General features: G+C 38.0%; 1 long non-coding RNA gene across 1 annotated transcript; it reads right to left on the bottom strand.

Moving 5' to 3' along the window:
* Positions 1-5,125: 5,125 nt before the first annotated feature.
* LOC124957069 lies at positions 5,126-9,215 on the bottom strand. The gene is made up of 4 exons (XR_007103436.1): positions 8,912-9,215; positions 8,655-8,836; positions 6,566-8,451; positions 5,126-5,410 (listed from the first exon to the last, which is right to left on the bottom strand). It is a non-coding gene; the product is annotated as an uncharacterized LOC124957069 (long non-coding RNA).
* Between the last annotated feature and the right edge of the window lie 1,465 nt (positions 9,216-10,680).

Genomic DNA, 10,680 nt, shown 5'->3' with positions numbered 1-10,680 from the left:
TGAGAGAGAGAGAGAGAGAGAGAGAGAGAGAGAGAGAGAGAATGGGAGAATGAAAGAATGAGAGAATGAGAATAAGAATAAGAAAAGTATGAAAAAAGACGAGAGTATAAAGAAGAAAAATAAATAAAAAAGAAAAAAAAATGGAGATAAAAGATCCATCGATGTACGATCGTACTGTAATAATAACAAGTAAGTTGATGTTATTTAAAAAAAAAAAAATCTACGAATAAAAAGAAAATATTATCTACGTTCACATACGTGTCACGTCGATATATTATATATATATATATATATATATATATATATATATATATATATATATATATATATATATATATCATCGCATGTGTTTCTAATCGCACTTGATCCTCAAAAAATGATTATTTACTCGATAATTGGAGAGCACGTTTAATTGTCGTTTATATTAAAATTATTGTCTGTTTTTTTTTTTCTTTTTTCAATGAGGGCAAGAGAAAGAGAGAGAAAGAGAGAGAGAGAACACCTTTTTCTCAACAACTTCTTTTTTTTCTCTCTCTTTTTCTCTCAACCGACAAAGGGAGAAAGCATGCCTCTGCCCTTGTTTTTTTCTCGTCAACTACCTGAACAAGACTAGCTGGGAAAGGGAAAAAAAAAGGAAAGAAAAGTGAAATGAGAGAGAATGAAAAAAAAAAACGAGAAAGAAAAAATCAAAAGGAAAGTGTAGAGGAAGAAGAAAGAAAGAAAGAAAGAAAGAAAGAAAGAAAGAAAGAAAGAAGGAAAGAAAGAAAGAAAAAGATAAAGGAAACGATAGGTGCCGGTAATTATTTCAAAACGAGCACCGGTCTAGTTCTATTAGTTGTATCAGTGATCAGCGATGATAGATAAAAACTGGTCGTCGTCTCTCTCTCTCTCTCTCCTCTTTCTCTCTCTCTCTTTCTCTCTTTCTCTCTCTCGTCTCTTTGTGTGCCGCGATATATATTTGCCCGGTAAAGAGAACGAACGAACGGGCCCCGTGTGTGTTTGTTGGTATTCTTTGTTCATCTCTTCTTCGCTTTCCGATCCTGAAAACGAGCATCTGCCTTCTTCCACTAGTAGTTCCTATTCATTCCCCTTTGTGTCGATCTCAATTCCTTTTCTTATATGTCTCTTCTCGTCGTCGTCGTCGTCGTCGTTGTCGTCGTCGTTGTCGGTCGTTGTCGGTCGTTGTCGGTTGTCGTTTATCTTCGAAATTTTTTTATCAAAATGACGAGCAAATATCAACGAAAGCTATAAAAAAAAAAAAAAAGAAAACAAAAAAAAAGAAAGAAAAAAAAACAGAGTTAAAGCAATATTTTGAAACAATTCTATTCGAAATTAGAAACAAAGTATATTATTTTGTACTAAAATATATATAAAACATTTTTAAATGAAAGTTGATAAATGTCAAGATAAGTATTTTAAAAGTTAAACTTAAACTTTTAATTGTTATTATATTAACTTTCTCTCTCTCTCTCTCTCTCTCTCTCTCTCTCTCTCTTCTCTCTCTCTTTTTCTTTTTCTTTTGCTTTTTCTCTTTAGGTCTTCTATCTCTCTGTGTCTTTTCAATATCCTTCTTGATTCCTCTGTTCGTGACCGCCAACCAGGCGGAATAAGAGCAGTCGACGCATGCTCATCGGCCTGTTATAATTTTGGTTCTATTAGCTTCGTAGTGCGGGACCATAAGCCCCGAAGGGATTTCTAGAGATCGTAAAGTTAAGCCTCTGGACCCCACGGAGGGTAGCACAGATTCTTTCGTACGTGTTTCTCACGCATACACGTACATCACGATAAACTGTACGCAAGAGTCCTGCATATGTATGTCTCGCCTTCTTTCTTATTGGGCCACGATAAAGAAAGAAGGAAAGAAAGAAAGAACGAAAGAGGGAGTCGAGAAGTAGTATAGTTATCCTGAAGTGGTATATGCTTGTGAAAAAAGAAAAAAGAAAAAGAAAGAAGGAAGAGAAGGAAGGTTTCTCTGGGTTTGTTCTACCTCATACGGTCTTCTCTGAAGAGGGTCCATTCTAAGGGTATACCGTCAAGTAGCATCTTGACGCGGTCCTGACAATGGCTACTTGTTAGCGAAGTACACCAACAGAAGATAGAAAAGCGGATTGCTGCTCGTCACCTTTTGCTTTTCAACGATTACATGCCATTTATAATAGGAATACCTTCACGTGCCTTTGATCACGGAATAACGCCTTATTTTTCCTTTGAAAATTCGCTATCACGCCTTTCACATGCTACACGTTATCTAAAAATGATAGAAAAGCTTACATCGTAAAAAAAAATACGATACGAATTATATATATATATTTTTGTTTGTTAGTTATAATCATTACATAATTATTAATTATTATTTACGTAATTATTCGTACGTGTAATTATATGTAGGTTATATATGATCATGTTGGAAGTAATATTTTATTTGATGTTAAAAGTTGTAAAATTTACAAGATATTCTGTTATTTACAATACGGGATCATCAGGGGATTAGTAATGACGAGGTATTCAAGCATAAACGAGGACAAGGAAAATTTATGTGAATTTAACAATGGTAGATAGGAAAAAGTCCATCTGTTCGTGTTATTTCTCGTTCGCAAGAATAAACGTTATATATTGGAACGAATAATAGAAAATGATGATAACCCAAATTGAACACTTATGCTGTTCTTTACTATTTGATCGTAGATCCATCCAATAATGATTCTTGATCGATGTAAGAAACTTGATTCGCTATCGACGTAAATTACAGTTTACAGGACGTACACGGTGGATCACTAAGAACACACCTCGACTTTATATAAGGCGAGGAAGAGAGACGAGACGAGACGAGAGACGGTAGGCAAGGAGAGGAGAGGAGAGAATGTATGATTTCGAAGGGGGAAATATTTATGGGCAGTCCAGCTAAAATTAATTTATGCAGCCGCATAGGCTGCCACGTAATTTATTCGCGGTGCCCGCGACGATCAGTCACTCTCTTCCACTTGGCTTTTGTGTGTAAGGAAATCCCTGGGCCATTAGAAACAAGCACGAAGGGCCCCCTCTCTTCGAGCATAGGATATACACATACGTACGTGTGGTAACATCGTGCATATGTATGCTCGATAGTTCTTCCTTGAATTTCGCATGCTCCCTCGTCGTCGTCGATCCTAGAAAAGACAAGGATAGAATCAATAAAATAGAAGTTAAAACGGACTTAACAAATTTTAGAGAAAATAGAATCACGAAAGGGGATAACGACGGTCCTTCGGGAAAAAGGAAAATTAACGAAAAAAAAAAAAATAAAAGAAATGGAAAAAGACCGAGAGAGAGAGAGAGAGAGAGATGGAAGGGAGAAGGGGATATCTACGTAGGATCTCTAAAGTCACATTATGATTTGTGGACGCCTAGATCCTGATCCTGTCCGCTCGGTGGAAGCACCCACGCTTTCCAGGAAGCGCGTTCTCGTTGTGAACGAGGTGCACCAGGTCGACAAGAACGGGACGACGAAGAAAGAAAGTTAGTATTTAGAAGGTTGGAGAGAAGGAGAAAGGAAAGGGGGACACGTTCGCGGGTAGGAGGGTGGTCCACCGAGATCAGCCGACCTGATTAGATCGAGGGTGTAATGGACGGACTAATTTGTGAATTTTAAATTCCGTCTCCGACGTTTTGCCGCGAGGCTGGTTTCTCTCTCTCTCTCTCTCTCTCTCTCTCTCTCTCTCTCTCTCTCTCTCTCTCTCTCTCTCTCTCTCTCTTTGGTTACCTGCTGTTGTTGTTTTTATTGTTTTTATTGGTCCCTTCTCTTCTTCTCCTTTTGATTTTCACTTTCATAGAATCACATTACTATATAATCTCTTTTTATAATAAACATATTAACATCGTTTACGAAGAAAATTAATAACAATTATTAAGGCATTGTAATGGTAAAATTTAATGACAATTTTCTTTCAATATTTAAATTGAAAGTGTTTTATGTACTTCCATCTAAATCGTAGCAGATAATATACGAAGAATATAGAAAAAAAAGAGAGAAGAGAGAGAGAGAGAGAGAGAGAGGGGGAGAGAAAAAAAAATGAAAAAGAGACGAAGGAAGGAGATAGAGGAAGGAAAGCAAGACGTCTACGTAGTGGCAGATTAGAGGCGGCTTTCGCCGTATAGCGGAGCGGGTCCCATTGTCGAGGGGCATAATACGGTTATGATTTAGTTTGGGACGTGAGGATACGAGCGAAGGAAGAAGAAAACGTTGTCGAGTAGAGAGAAAGAGAGAGAGAGAGAGAGGGGGGGATTCTGTCGGTCAGAAGAGAAGGGAGGGCATCTCAGTGTCGGGTTACATCTCATCCAGGGCCCCGCCTGGAACATCCACACGTTCTCCTATCCACGGACCCACACGCGGTCGGATCCCTTTAAGCATAGGTATGAGTGCATGCACGCACGACGCCACGATCACGCGTGTCCCTTCTCCGTACCTACCCTCAGTCCTCTTCCCTATCCCTCCTCTATAACATCTCTTCAACGTGCCTCTTTCTCTCTTCGAGTCTGCACGTGGTAGGTAGACAAGCTGGAGTACGCCTGGGCCTTACTCCTGAGTTCCTTTACTCTTTGGCCCCACCATCATTCTATCCTGTCACTGTCTCTTACCTTCGTCTACTATACAATCGTCCCTACTAATATAATCATTTCAATTATTCCTTTCGATTGCAGCACAAATTTATTCCAAAAGATCCTGCATTTATATATATATAAATTTATGTGTGTGTATTACGAGCTGGCTTGAAAAAGTTCATAATAAACTTGCTGTTTTAAAGGCCATTTCTAAACACCCAGATTGTGACCCAGATTGTTCTTTTTCATTAAAACGTGTTGTTGAGTATAACAATATATATCTTTAAATAAAAATTTTCCTTTATCCTTTGTTTATTTCTATTTAGTTACTTAAAGTTGTGCGTATCTGAGTATCATTCTTAATTCTATCTGAAGTACCTAAGAAAGATAAAATTAGTTTACAAAGACGGTGCGTTCTACTGTGTCGGCATGGAAGTCAAGATATCTGTCACCTTCCGCCGCGGACATTCTTCCTCACCTCGGTGCACGTAGAATGTTCCGCGAACTCGCGAATTATGAATATGATTATCTCGGACGGGTTCTTGACGAGAAGCCAGACCTGTCCGAGAGGTGTCACCTTACACATCCCTCCGAGTGCGTCTCCACCGCCACTGCCACCACCATTGCAGCCCTCTCCTATATACATTGTTTCTTCTCCACGCTCTACTCCTCCTCCATTTCCTCCTCCTTCTCCTCTTCCTCCTCACGCGTAAAACGCATTGTTGTATTTTGTAATCGAATCTCACAAATAATTGGATCCCGTTCGACGTTTCCGCCATAATAAAATCAACCAGTCGGTTGGTCGTTGATATACGTTAGACTACGGTTGTATCTGAAAGAAATTAGAATGACAAAAGAGAGAGAGAGAGAGAGAGAGAGAGAGAGAGAGAAAGAGAGAGAAAATATGCTATACGAATTTCATAAGAAAATTATTAATAACTTGACAGTAAGTTTTTTTCTACTATTCTCAGAAATAGAAAAATCCCTTATAATAATTAATTTATTTTTGTCATTTTATCGGTACTATCTATCCTGAGCGATATGAGAGAGAGAGAGAGAGAGAGAGAGAGAGAGAGAGAGAGAGAGAGAGAGAAAGAACGTCGTGGTGGGTAAGGTCGGTAGACCTTCCAATGTACGTCTGGATGACGATGGAAAGGGATGGAGGAAGATGCAGATGCAGTGGAGCCGTCAGCCCTTTTCCGCAGGGTCCCGCAATAAATTAACGGGGCAACTAGGGGGGCAGGGCCGGCTCGCGAGCTACCGATAAGGATCGAACGAGCGTCGGAGAAGTGCTAAGTAACTACCGATCGAATCGGTAGATAAAACCCTTCGAGCTCGCAGCCCTTTTTCTCTTTCTTTCTTTTTTTTTTCTTTATTTTTCTTTTTTCTTCTCTCTCTTCCTTTCTTTCCCTCCCTCTCGCACACGCGCCATTCTATAATACACCAGACACCATCGGTGATACACGATGATTTTCACGTATACGATATGGAGGGTGTAGGACAATAAAGGCGAGAACTAGTAAAGAACCGTTCGTTTTGATCCTTGACATTTATGAATCGAATTCCTACAGCCTAGAATTGCTTTTATATAGCGATTTATATAGGAGATAAGGACGAGAACCCTTCGTGCGTACACTTAAGTACACCCTCGACCTAGCCTACTCGACGTTCCGATCGTTCGACTTTGAGCAACAGTTTCGTTCATCTTTCTTGGAACTTTTCATTAATATCACAACAAAATTCCGAATGATCATTCATCTAATATACAATATTAAAAATAAAAATAAAAGTAAAGAAAAAGAAAAAGGATAATAACTTTGTTTACAAATGGGAGAAACTTTTATTAATTACTATTAAATGACTTTGATATTACTATTATTGAATTATTTATCGGATGAATAGAAAACCGTTTCAATATCATCTTTTATTACATAATTTCCAGACTTCATTGTTACATAGGATCATATATAAATCGAATCGTACATACTATAATTCATGAAACATATGTCGATGGTCTTCTCCTTTGAGTTCCCTCCCCTAACGCCAGTAGACACCATAGAATTTCGTTAGCACGATTGGTCGAGACGCCGTCCAATGGGACACGTCATTTTGTCGAGGTTAGAAGGGCGGCCACGCGGTACCCTTCTTCGCCTTTAGGGGTGAGTCTCCTATTCAATTGTCGTTGACGTAGGACTTAATGCCGCTTTACAAGAAATTATCCGATAAGATTTGACATTCCGATAGAATTATAATAATCCTTTAGACGGATCAATCTAATACGTAAGGATACAAATGTTATTTTATACTTATTTCCTGGTTATAATTTTTATACAGTAAAAAATGTATTGCCAATATACCGTTAGAACACAACAAGGGACGTTTTACGTTTATAAATTGCAATACAATCCAGATTTTTGTACGTACTTATGTATCTCGTAAAAAAGTGATAGCTTTTATTATCATACGCATAATTATGTATAATTTGAAAGAAAAAAAAAAAAAAAAAAAGGAAACAGCAATAAATTGAACGAAAACAAATATCTTTAAAAGAACGGAAGAAAATATACACAAGGACAAGGAGCACTTAAGTCGAAGTGTCAGGTGAGTGATTATCGAGAGTCGATCGTTGGCTGTTCGTAATCCTAGACAAGAATTAAAGCGGTGCACCGGTACTCATTGCCTCGTAACCGTCGAAAGGACAACTTTGTAACGTGATGATGGCACTTACCACCTGATCCATGAATATAGATTAAACTATTTGTAAGTATGCTGATATTAAGCGGGATATTTTTCTTCATAATAGACAATTTTCTCGACTATTAATTTTTATACTAGTTACGGAATAATTCCATTTATTAATATTATTTAAAATCCGATACTATTAACATCAAAATATTTTCTTTCCAATTTCTTGAAAAATAATAGAAACGATTATTATTCAATCACGTCCATCTTAGATATACAAACGGATAGAAGCTTTTCGATCTCATAAGGATTTTCCATTTTAATAAGAAACCGAATAAAAATCGAAGGACATTATTCTTCTATGGATAAATTACAACATTTATACATCAGCATGCTGTATTTATGTTATATGTATTACGTGTATTTATACGTTCGTAAGTACAAACACATTCTGGGTGTTAGCAGTGCGGCGTGACCTACCCCACTGAGAATCGTATTTCAATACAGAAACCGAAAACCATATCATTACGTTGAAGCTCCGTTTCGTCGGTCGCGCATACATATACCAATACATACACCCGCGCGCGGGCTCACGCTCGTTTCTCTGTATATTTTTTTCTATGTGTCCGGATTGCATGCATTATACGTGCACATCCACGAAACTCGCAAAAAATACTCTGTCCCATAGGCACGTTGAAGAATGCAAATGACTGTGTATGTGGGAAAGAAAGAGAGAAAGAGAGAGAAAGAGAGAGAGAGAGAGAGAGAGAGAGAGAGAGAGAAAGAGTCACCTATGCAGGTACATGTTTTTACAGTACGTTTGTACTTGCAGGTGCTATTAATGCTGTGTGCATCGCCAGGCGCCATATCGCGTGCGTGTCAACCACTGAAATCGTACTCCACGTGGTCCAACTCACTCTCCTCCCTTTCTCGTACACCTCGCCTCGAATTTTTTTTCCCAAGTTCCTTTGCCGTTGGGAAACAACCGTCTCCGAAAGAAATCCACGTTTGTTACACATTTACCTAGTGTTTCCTAGACTTATAGAATTACAGGCATTCCCGTACATTCATTTTTCTAGCTAGTTCTTTCTCTTGTTTTCTTTCTTTTTTTTTTTGCTCTCTCTCTTTTTCTTATCGTCAACATATATTCTCTTACATATCCAATCGATAAATCGCTTGTGTATAACCCTAAAAATAGAATGTCCCAGATAAATGAAAAATTCCAAAAGTGGAATTTACGAGAGACTTATAGTACAAATTGATGAATGCAGGGCAAATTTGTCGACACGTTCGCAGGAGTTACATAATAGGTCTGTACTCGCTTGTAGAAAACGACAATAGTGGGTAGTACGAGAGTATTTAGATGAGTTGACTCCAATTGGCGTACGTACCGTGAGAATCCAAGTATCTAGCGCGTGGCCCGTTGATGCGAACCGGCTAACCGAAGCGGAGAAAAAAGAGGGCCAGTGCTAATCATGCAAATTGGGCGACCAGTTACATCATTTGCTTCTTTTTTGCCATCGATTTTGCCTCCTCTTTATAATTTCTTCGAGGGATCTTCCATCGAGTATTCCTTAAAATAAATACAAAAGTTAGAGAGTACATTCAACGATTTCCAATTATCGTAAACTTTAAGATATTATCTAACAAAGGAATCCTAAAGAGATATTGATCGATCAAATTGATAAGAATATCGATGTCGCTGAAGTTTCTTTTTTTTTTTCTCTCTTCTTGATGATCTAGGAAAGATTTTGAAATATAGAGGGAGAGGGGGAGGAAGAGATTGAGAGAGAAAGAGAGAGAAGGTCTCCTAGGGACGATTATGCAGTACGACATGGTGCTCAACGAGTAGAAGGTGGTAGAGGAGATGTAGAGGGAGGACAGTGCGAGCAATGTGCGAGGCTTCGCGCGGCCGTCAATTACAATTAATTAGAGCGGAGACTGACAGCGGACGCAGCGACGGCTACTTAATACTTTAACTTGTCCCTCGACCCTCCACCCGTCGTCCACTTCCTCTCTCGAACGAACGGCATAACGACGACGTGACCAAACTTCTCGCTTATTGCACTTTTCTTTTTTTTCTTTTCTTTTCTTTCCTTTTTTGAACTAGGCAAACTTTTTCCGAAAAAAAAAAAAAAGAAAAGAATTGCAATTGATATGCATCGGGTTAATATTGTCACTTAAAGTTTTTCAATTGTTCTTTTCTTTTTATAAAACCAATATTATTTTTCAATGTTACATTTAAATGTTAAATCGTTAAATTGTAAGAATAATGTAAAAGTATTATTAGATAAAATCTATCTCGTTTTCTAACCAAGGAACCAAAGATAAATTACTCCTTTCAGTGATTACATATTGTGAGAATCGCCATTTGCTAATTAACTCATTGTCTAGGTCCGGTTAGCTACGTCTAAGAGAGTCTAATGGACGTTTCCTAGTGACGCGCCAGTCCGAATACAGAACGAATTAGAATAATTCGTTCCGTCTGGCTAAGTCACCGAGGAGTCGCATAAGACGACTACTACCGCTCCTCTTTATACGCACGACACATTTTCCTTAATTTACTAAAGTTGCTGTTAGATCCTCAATCCTCGTGAATTGGTTGATGAAACGTGAAAAAAATAATTTGATATGCAAAATGAGTTAGTTCTTTTTACGAAATATAGAAAGAAGAGAAAGAAAAGAACTCGACGGATGAAGGAAGCTCGTACCTAAAAAAAAAAGAAAGAAAAAAGAAATTATCAAAAAAATACATAAAAACAAAAAAGATGAACGATCGGTATTCCTGGAAAATTCTCTCAAGTATTCCAAGCAAAAACGGGTGGGGTTTTATAGTCCATCTTTTGACCGGTGGTCTCTGTCTCCCCTTCTTAATTTTTAATTTCATTACGGATGCTCGAGCGGTCTCATCATAATGGGCTCCTCCGTTCGATATCCCATAGGCCATCTGGCATGATCCCATCGGATCTATATATATGGATCAAAATATCGATCGTGATCGTTCGAGCGAAAATATAACGTGGCCTAACTTCATAAACCGCTGCGAGGCCGATCGTCAAGCCGTGTAATCATGCTAAGTTCGAATTTACATGACAAATTGTCCAAGTAGGCTAAATGATTTCCTCTTCTCCTCTGAGACTTTGTAAATTGTTGTGATAACCACAATGTGTTATTTAATTTTTTCTTTTTTTCTTTTTTTTTTTTTTTTTTTTTTTTTTTTACAACAAAATATTTCGAATATCTTAACCTATTAATTCGCGTTATGTCCGATCATCGATCGTTCTTTCTTTGAAGGATCGAATTCGTCGAAGGTTCTGATTATGTTGCTGAATAAGAAAGCATTGGGTTCCAATGTGTGGCATCAGTGTATAGCGAACAAAAAGTATCTACAAGCATCGATAAGGCACGTATTAATTA

This window comes from Vespa velutina, chromosome 24 (genome assembly GCF_912470025.1).
Source record: "Vespa velutina chromosome 24, iVesVel2.1, whole genome shotgun sequence".
Classification (NCBI taxonomy): domain Eukaryota; kingdom Metazoa; phylum Arthropoda; class Insecta; order Hymenoptera; family Vespidae; genus Vespa; species Vespa velutina.
This window is presented reverse-complemented; position numbering and strand designations above follow the sequence as displayed.